A 10,943-nucleotide genomic window follows, 5' to 3' on the forward strand; every position below is an offset into this window, starting at 1 on the left:
TACGTAAATTGGTTAGTAAGGGAGGTAAATGGTTTAATGGTGGCACATGTTACCTTGATTGTAGACTTACGAGTTCGTGAAGCAGACGTTGGACGACTAGATACGCTTCATGATATGTTAAGGCTATTCTTTCTTTCATTTTGGCATAAACTTATGATATGAGCGAACAAACGTGTAAACGAGCTTCCATATGTCACGACCCAACCCCGTGGGCTATGACTAGTGCCCGACCTGGACACTCGTATACGTACCTGTTAGATATAGTCAACTGAAGCTAAAATCAATATGGAAACTTGCAAAGAACTCCAAGGGTTCATAACATCATCATATATACATATATCCAAATAACCGGTCTCGTGGGGAGTCCCAATTGATCAGAACATAATATGATACGCAAACCGACAAGGCTGCCACAACATATCAACATGATACGCAAGCCGACAAGGCTGCCACTACAGAAGAGCATATCCATAGCACATTGTATAGACACAGCTGAACAAACTTATACACAACCCACACATATGTCTACAGACCTCTAAGAACATCGATAGCGAAATATGATGGGACAGGGCCCCGCCGTACCCCTGGGTAAACATATATATATACACCATAAGATCTGTACCAAAAGTCTAGGCTCCGGAACAACGGAGCTCTCCAAGACAGCTGAGTAGAAGTCCTATGCTGAAGGGTCACCAAACCGACTATCTGTACCTGCGGGCATGAAACGCAGCCCCCCGAAAAAAGGGGGGTCAGTACGGAATATGTACTGAGTATATAAGGCATGAAATACAATAAAGAGGATCATAACTGAAATAGAGATTACCAGAAACAAGTATGACTTTTAAAATATCAATACACTTGCCTTATGAAATGGAAATCATGCATATCAATATCATATATCATATCCGGTCCATTATGGGACTCGGTGGATAAGGTCGCCAAATACCATCTTTGGCGCTATAATCACATCGTAACACCATCACATCATAACACCATCACATCATCACATCATAACACCATCATATACATATATATATATATATATACCGTACCCGGCCCTCTAGTGAGGGACTCGATGAACAATGCAGTGAAACTGTGCACGAAAACGTATCCTGGCCCGGGACTCAGTGAAAGATGTATTGAGGCATGCACGAGTAGAGTAGTGAGCAACCATATGCAAACTAAATCATATCTGAGACTCAATAGAATAATCAAACGAACTGTCTTTTAGAAATCAAGACAAAAGTTATATCAAGTATTCTTCGAATGTCACTGAGGAACATATCAAATAGAACCTCAGAAATCATAGATACGTAAAAAGACATAATAAAGTAAGTTCCGGGAATCAAGAATATTAGCCGTCCTAGTGGCTCTAAGAGTAGGAGCTTCTTTGAAGTCATATATACGTCATCTGTTTCTTTCATAAAGATCATGCCAAAAAGAAGGAAGGGTTAGCTTTACATACCTTGTCCGCTTCTTATGCTAATCGAAACCTAAGTCTCGAGATTCCTAAGATCTATAACAATGTCAGTAAATACCGAACATTAGCTAAAGGTACTTAGGAATCCAACCCTAAGCTAGCACGTCATTTATAGAAATTCGGACAGCATTTCCTTTATATATTCAACAAACCCCGAGAATTTAACTCGGCCAAATCCTTAACAACAACACCAACAACCATATAATTAAGTCATTTCTTAAGAGTCCCCATCATTAATAATTCGAGAATATGATCAAAACAGCCCCTACATACGCAATATACCATTATGCCATATAACTTCTCCTTCTTCTTAAATATGCAAAAACGTCAATCAAAATTTCAACAACAACATAATAAAATATGTTCCAACAATTCTAGCCATAAATAGTTCAAGAACACCTTCAAAACAGTCCACAAACTGCCCATGATCCAACAACAATATCATATATGATTTACGGTATAATTCTTCGTATTTCTCGTCCCATGATTTAGCCATGACTTTAGTGAATTTAAATATACTTAGAGGAGGATAATTCTTACCTTATATGCCAAGAAATACTCTTCTTCCACATTACTTCACCTTGAATAAATTCCAAATTTAACAACATGACAAAACGGAACAATGAGATTGAAGTAGAGAGCGAAACCCGTATGTCGTTCTTGAGATGAAATATACATCGCTTCCTTAAAATGCAACGTCGCTGGCTGCACATTTAAAGGGAAGATCGTTGCTGCCCATATTTCCTTTCTCAACATTACTTATCCCCAAAGTGAAGAATATTGTTGAAAGATTATACTCATTGTTGCTAGAAATACATACAAGTACAATGCTGCTATCATCTTGTGCACGTTTTATGATCCCTGGATTTGGTTGATCAAATGATCTTGTGCGTTTTTATTTTGTTGTAGGATTCTTTTGCAATGTAATGATAAGGAATAGCCAAAGTCCTCTTTTAGCATCCGTAATTCTACGTGTCATTATGCACCAAGATGTGCATATGACTCATTAATTCCCTTTCACCACTTAGTGCCACCTATTTGCTCAACTAAGGCCAAATGGCAGCCCACCATTGGTGCTTATCCATGTTAATCATAACTAATACCAAAATTAATTTCATATCTCAATTCTCTTTAATAACAATAATTTTTAATACACTTCATATACTCATTTCCATAATTATGTGACGTAGTACTAGTCCATGGTACCTTTTGGTACACACCAAATATTATTCCCGATCACCGTCGTCACACTTGTTAAGGCCTAAATTATTACGGGACCTCAAACTCTTTGTACACCGAGCTCTCGATTTTTATCCTTGAATATGATCGAATTCTCCTGGCTCGGGTAATTTTGCTCATATTGGACGATTCAATTTCCTAGTCCAAAAATACGGGATGTAACATCCTTCCCCCTTTTGGAACATTAATCCTCGAATGTTAAACTAGTCCTGCGCTCCTAATACTTCCTTAAATGTCCTTTTATTGAATTATGATGCTTTTCACATGCCTTTTTCGTAGATCGATTCCCTTTTATCTATTACAATGCATTTGAGATCTCTAAGAAACCATTCCCGCAATATTTCTTCTTTCTGTTGCTTCTCGAGGTAATAATTCCACATCATTGTCTTTACTCTCCTCCTTATCTCGTAGTTGGTTGACAGTTGTATTACGAGCTCTTCTATTGAAATCTTACTCTTTCCCTGGTGCACTTAGTCATAACTCGACTCTTCTTTCTTCTATAGTTATTCCCGCAAGATGTATCGTTCACTTCAGCATACCTCTTACGCGTAGACGTCCCCCGTCGATTTATTAGACTTTACAATCCCTGGAGTATTTCATACCTCCGGTAACTTGTTGACCCTTCACAGACTCTACAAATAAAACGACATTTCCCAGGGTGTAACATTATCTTACTCCAATAACCTTGCTTTGCTCTGCTGTTACAGTCCGTATTCTGGAATCTTCCGTATCACGTACCACTTCTCGACTTTCTCTTTAAAATATTTTTAACTGTCACTTTGCTTTTAGCTCTTAATATCCATCTTTAGAGTTGGTTATCAAGTAGTGCTGAAGTTTCCCCATATAACAACTTTACACAGCTGCCCTGTGCTCTGACTTTTATTAACTGGTATAATTCCGAAAGAGTTCCTTATTTGATATATAAATTCACTGTCTTCTAGTAACCAGCTCATCCCGATCGTCTCGCTTAAGCTAATTCACAATTTCTCTTAACCCAACTTGTAACACTTTAGGCGTATTCTATTGCCCCTTTACCCAGATTTTTCTTTTAGTTTTACTGTCACACATTATGTTGCAATCTTTACGCAAATATGTGGAGGTGCTCAAATTAGCCCAAGAAATACCTTAGCGTCGTTTCACTAGTCTTTATACTTTACCTTGCATTCATCTCTCGTATCATTCAATGTATCGGGCTCAGCTATGGCCATGTGCTATTTGCCCTCGGTATTAATTCTATCTCGGTAATTTAGCTCAGACCATCTTATGCCTTCCCTCAATGTATCCGAAATATCACAACCGCATTGTTATTACTGAATCCTTACCCTTCTTATCAAGTACCCACTTAATCTCATCCTTAGTATAGAAATATTCTTAGGTTGCATAGCTATTCTTGTAAAACTTATATAAAACATATCCAATCGTAGTCATAGCCTTTCCCTTCTCCTGATTTATTCTGCCTTACATATTTCATTCGTACATCTCGTCGCCTATCTTGTCATACTCTTTTCCTTTGATTCATCCTTTGATTTTTTTCTCATATCCTATTATAGAAGATTCTCTATCCCTTCTCCTTACTACTTATAAGTCGCAATATTATTGGCGAACAACTCCATTGCCAACGTCTTATCCTTTAACCTTGTATAGCGTAGCTATTTTTCATAATATCTCTTAAGTGACTCATTACCATTCTCTTGTCGTACTCTTTATTTTTACCATTCACCCACTTTCTAATGTCATACCATACAAGATCTTTACAAATGATCTTTGGTCTTGTCTCAAATACCATCCTGAATTCTATCCGTTTATTGCTGGCTTACAGATCTTACTAACTTGTTTCAGCAAGGGATCTCACTTGAAGTTTAAACATCCATATGAAATATATTGTAGTGTCAACTGTTTCCATCTTACACTTGCATTTCTTTTATCCGCTTCCCCCCTTAAGGGTGTACTTATACCATTATCTATTTATATTCTACTCTATATCTCCATTTCCAATCTCAAATTCATCTGATCTTTTTTCCAATTCACTTGGTATACTGTACCATATCCATGTCCTTCTTTATCATCTATAACTTTTGATTACCTACATACGAAACCTTAATCAAAATCAGGAAACGACGAGAACCTTCCGATATATAGTACAAAACCTCATCTGATAATCTGTACTCGAGTAATACAATCAATGTAGTAACTCACCCAAGACCACATTCTACCTACTCCAATCAGTAATTAATTAGTACTTATAGTCGTTCTGAATTCTCAATTGGGTAGCACTTATATCCTGATGAAGTGTCCCAAGCTCTCTTATAACAGTGCCTTTATCCCTCGGATATCATCTGTTTCCTCTAATAAATTTACAATACATCTTTTGTCCCTCAACCTACAGTCCCTGTCCTTTAAGGATTTCACTATTTCTGAGGCAAAATCACATATATGCAGCACTCTTTTATGCCTTATGCCCTTTCACCCTTGTTGTGTACCCAACGCTAACTTTTAACTTACTCAAAATCATATCGAATTAGTCTTAATAATGGTCTTATCTTACCACCTTGTCGTCGTACTGCACCTTTAAGTTCGTAGCTATATATTTTCCTTTCTATTTTATACTCGTACTCAATTAATCACGTCTGTCTTAGGTGTTTCCTTTTGAATTCTCTTACCATTTCTCCAGCCTATGTCCATCTTTTATTCTGTACATGAGGAATCTCATGCTACCTCTGTACCCTTCGAAAAACACTACTTCTGCATAATCCCCTTCTCATTTAAACGTATTCTGTTCATCCCTATTTGTCCTTATCATACCAGTCATTTTCTGGCACTCATTTTGCTTCGTTGCTCATCTTTCTATAGTTTGGTCTTTCACAACTCTATCACTTATATTACTCATGTTCTCGGCTATACATGCCGTAACCTATTACTTCCCTGTTATCTCGCTCACTTCTTTCTTATTCCCTTCTTTCAGTTAATTCCTTCTTTTCTTGTGCTCGCTTTCATTTCCGTTATCACATAATCTATATTCTGAACCTTCCCTATAAAAGAAATTTATAAGTCTTTCTTATTCGTTTTATATCTTGCCTTTCCATTTCACATTTTCCTTAATACTTTAGTCGCATAGATCGCGTCCTATCTTTTAGTCACTTCCTCACTAGGCTTTACACATTTTCATAACAATCCTTATTGTATTCACATAATATCCTGTTCGTAATCAATCATATAGCGTAACACTTCTTAACCTTTTACCCTTTTTGGTCAATCTTATCCTTAATACCTCATAAGTTTTCTTATCAATACATTCATATTTGTCGCAATTCTTCTTCTCCGTACTCTGGTCTCAATCATACTATTATTTCTTCTAACTATAAACTCGCCGTAATTTATCCCTGCTTGTCAATTCAGTGGTACCTCAATATAATACCCTATTAAGATTTGCCAGCCTTTTCTAAATCATCTCTTAGTATCTCAAGCCCTTCCAAATTATCCAACCATTTCATCAACAACACATGTAACACATGATCTAAGACAGCCCACAAGTTTGAGTTTTCCTTCCACAATTTCATCTCCAATTAGTTGATTAAGAACTAATAAACTCAAGGACATAAAAATATGATGAAATGTTACCTCAAGAACACAAGAATGCTCCAACTCAAAGATTACATCACCATGAAGCATCCTCCAAAACCACCACAAAAAGAGCTAGAATCCGACAAGCACCACGGGACTTCTAATGCTTGATTCACATAGTTTACTTCCAGATTTGTTCTTGGGTCATGAACGAACTATTTAGTTCATAAACTACTTGTTGTACGCTTTATACTCTTCAAATAAAAGTGAAACTTAATTGCTGGACGTTTTTGTTCTTCAACATGAGCTTTTTCTGAGGTAAAATGTGACTGCAAAGTATTCTGGTCCGTTCAAATGAATTCCAAACTTTACTGCTCATATTTGCTTCTTCGAAATCAAATTTCCCAAATAAGAATGATGCCTCTTACGGATGACATGGAGGGTATCTCCTAAAGCTTTAATTTAACATGATAAATTTACCATATCGATATCGACTTCAGAATTACTATTACTATCAATTCAACCGTTAACTTTATTCCTCGAAGTCAGACATACTTGCAACTTAGTCAAATCTTATCATTACTGTTGACATGACCATTCAAGACTTTTTACGAACTTATATCTCATCTTTTTTTTATTTCTAGGAAAAGTTTGGCAGAGTTTCCTCTGTATTTCTTACTATCCTAAAACCTGCACGCAGGAAATACCAACAATGCCTCACAGGGCCAACATATATACGTATATATCATATCATATCATAACCACACAGGGCTCCCAATTTCAAGTAAAAGTATAAAGATGTCGAAACTTACCTCACATATCACACCCCGAGACGTAGCTGATCCTTTAACGATGTGTCCTGTTATACCTTCCTATCTACCTTCCCTTTCATTCTTCAACTTTACATTTCAATCATACTTCAATATTCTTACCTTATTCGCCATGCGTTTTTCACACCGTTGCTTACCTGTGTACTTTGTAACTTCCAATATCATCAGTCACTTTCTTCTGTCGATGTCGTTCTTCAGCTAAAATCAAGGGTTAGTATAAGGAATTTCATTTCCTATGGCTGGGCCCTATCGCACGATCTTAGATATGAAACAAAGGTAATATCCTAAACGTCCTGTAGCTTCCTGTTTATAGATGTGGTGCACAACGCACCGATAAACAAGACTCTACTAGACACGGTCTGTAGACACTCCGAGAATGATCTGCTCTGATACCACTTTTGTCACGACCCAACCCCGTGGGCCATGACTAGTGTCCGACCTGGACACTCGTATACGTACCTATTAGATATAGTCAACTGAAGCTAAAATCAATATGGAAACTTGCAAAAGAACTCCAAGGTTTCATAACATCATCATATATACATATATCCAAATAACCGGTCTCCTGGGGAGTCACAACTGATCAGAACATAATATGATACGCAAGCCGACAAGGCTGCCTCAACATATCAACATGATACGCAAGCCGACAAGGCTGCCACTACAAAAGAGCATATCCATAGCACATTCTATAGACACAGCTGAAAAAACATATACACAACCCACACATATGTCTACAGACCTCTAAGAATATCGATAGAGAAATATGACGGGACAGGGCCCCGCCGTACCCCTGGGTAAACATATATATGTACACCATAAGATCTGTACCAAAAGTCTAGGTTCCGGAACAACGGAGCTCTCCAAGACAGCTGAGTAGAAGTCCTATGTGAAGGGTCACCAAACCGACTATCTGTACCTGCGGGCATGAAACGCAGCCCCCCGAAAAAAGGGGGGTCAGTACGGAATATGTACTGTCACGACCAAGCTAGGGGCCGCGACGGGTACCCGAGGCTGACCACCGAGCACCCCTTATTTCCTCACTTTTCATAGTTATTTACTCTTCTTTGTCATTCACGATTGTATGAAAATCATTTTTGGCGAAAAACACAATTAGTCTATATATATATGACCACCGTGCACCCCTTATTTCCTCACTTTTCATGGTTATTTACGCTTCTTTGTCATTCACGATTGTATGAAAATCATTTTTGGCGAAAAACACAATTAGTCTATATATATATATATATATATATATATATATATATATATATATATATATATATATATATATACAAATGCCTCATTAGGCCATCAAAATAATATATATATATATATATATATATATATATATATATAATATACATGCATGCTGTAATAAACTTGTGAGACCATCTAACCCACACTACGCGTCTACGAGCCTGTAGACGGAACAAGACTCCGTCATGCTCAAAATATACATATGTACTAGAAGGATAATCATAAGCACCTCCGGACAATGGAGTGCTTTCGATCAGCTGAAAGCTCCTAAGAATCCAGATCGAGCTCGCCTCCCTGTCTACCTGTGGGCATGAACACAACGTCCAAAGAAAACGGACGTCGGTACGAATGTTGTACTGAGTATGACAGGCATGAACAATAGCAACACATCAAGAAAGTAAAGGAGGCATCAAGTATGGAGCAACTGTACCTGACTGGGAATCATATGAAAAGTAATGCATGCTGACTTACTTTTATGCTTATCATCATCTCATGTATGCATATGATATGTATGAATGTCTAAACTGCCCGACCATATAGGTGCGGTGTGATAATCAGTAACATTAGCCCGCGTCCAGGCCTCCCGCGTCCGGGGTACCATCTCGTGCCACCCACTAGTGGTGTCTGCCCATGCCAACTGGCCATGGTGTATCGTATAGCTGCCCGCTTTCGCGGTGACTGCCAACTAGGCCCGGTGTAATGTGATGATAACATGCTCATTATAAAATACTTATAATAATATGCTTATCATAATATGCTTATCATCGTGCATGCATAAGGACTCTAGAGCAACTGTGTTGTATCGAGGTGACGTAAGGTCGTGGATCCTCGATTCCATCACGAACATATATGAGCATTCTACCTCACCTTGAAGGGATTAGTATGTAAGGTGAGTGTATTCAAGGAACAACCCCATTTACTTTACAAGAATGCCATATCATATCTCTTGACTCATATAGCTATTCATGATCTTAGGCTCTTGGCTTTCCGGAGTATAGGAGAATCATGGAAAGGGAAAATAATCATATCATGGGATTCATACCATAGAAGGAATGGACTAGCCTCACATACCTTTGTCGCTTTGTTAAGCTATCGTTCACTCATTCTCCTTCAGTATCACGTCGTTACCTTCACTACAGAATGCGCATTATAGTTAGTCAATCGACCATAAGAACACGTCGCTATTTCTAGAGAAAATTGGGCAGCATTTCCTTTGTTTCTACTACTTTTCCTGTGTTCTATTTCAACTCCCAAACATTTACAACAACACTCACAATATAGTATCAACATTCCTCACTTATCTACACTTAGCAAAATCCATCATTTTTCCCCAATTTTTCCACATTTAATGGTTTTAGCTCATCGTCATAATTTTGCTTACTTCACCTCTATTCCATGGTCTAAACATCATTTATAGCATATTCATAATCATAACGTACCAACTTTCATGATTCGATTCAATTATCATTCAATATGCCACTATTCACTCATTCAAGACCCATTTTCCATGTCTTTCTACAATTCAAGCTTCTTAGTCTTATAATACCCTAAAAAACATGGTGAAGTCATGAAACTTACCTTAGATGATGGTGGAACAAGTGTAGAGTAGAATTACTCCTCTAGCACCAAAACCCTTCTTCACCTCTTTTGGAATTTCTTGAAAGAGATGACTTCCAATTAGGTTTCATACACTTTGCTTAACAAATTTGGCGTTGTTGATCATTGATTTCCTTGGTGTTCTTATGGTTGAAGTTTTTAGAGAGTTCTAGAGCTTTCTTGAGTTGTGGAGGTGAGGAAATGAAATGGATGAAATGAAAAATGGACCCTTACACTTAAACTTAAAAGCTGGCTGAGCCAACTTATACGGACCAACATACGGTCCGTTCTATTTATACGGACCGTATGTGTGGCCGTATATTTGGTCCAGCGGCTGGTCCTCTCTTTGGCCAATTATAAGGTCAAACATACGGCTGGTACAATTTATACGGCCAGTATGTTTGGCCGTATAATGCCTCACTGAACCAACTTTGTTTTCGTCAACTCGTTTGATCCCCGATCATTATGGAATCTTCTTAGCACTTGTTTAACACTTCAATACCAATATAAGAGACGTCATTTCATGTCTCTAAGACACCATTATGCCCTCACCAAATCTTTGCTCGTTATTCGTATCCGATATACAACATACGACTCGATTTCCTTAACAACTTCCTTTCCTTATCTCGGATGGTTTTGAAATCTCGTTTAGGGTCATCAAATACTATTTCTCACTCATCGAAATACCGTATATGCCATGAACTTCGTTGTCCTATTCACAGTACATGTATGGGGAATCTTCCGAGGCGTAACATGAACTAAGTATATAAAGCATGAAATACAATAAAGAGGATCATAACTGAAATAGAGATTACCAGAAACAAGTATGACTTTAAAATATCAATACACTTGCCTTATAAAATGAAAATCATGCATATCAATATCATATATCATATCCGGCCCATTATGGGACTCAGTGGATAATGTCGCCACATACCATCCTTGGCGCCATAATCACATCATAACACCATCACATT

This window comes from Lycium barbarum, chromosome 9, assembly GCF_019175385.1.
Source record: "Lycium barbarum isolate Lr01 chromosome 9, ASM1917538v2, whole genome shotgun sequence".
NCBI classification, from domain to species: domain Eukaryota; kingdom Viridiplantae; phylum Streptophyta; class Magnoliopsida; order Solanales; family Solanaceae; genus Lycium; species Lycium barbarum.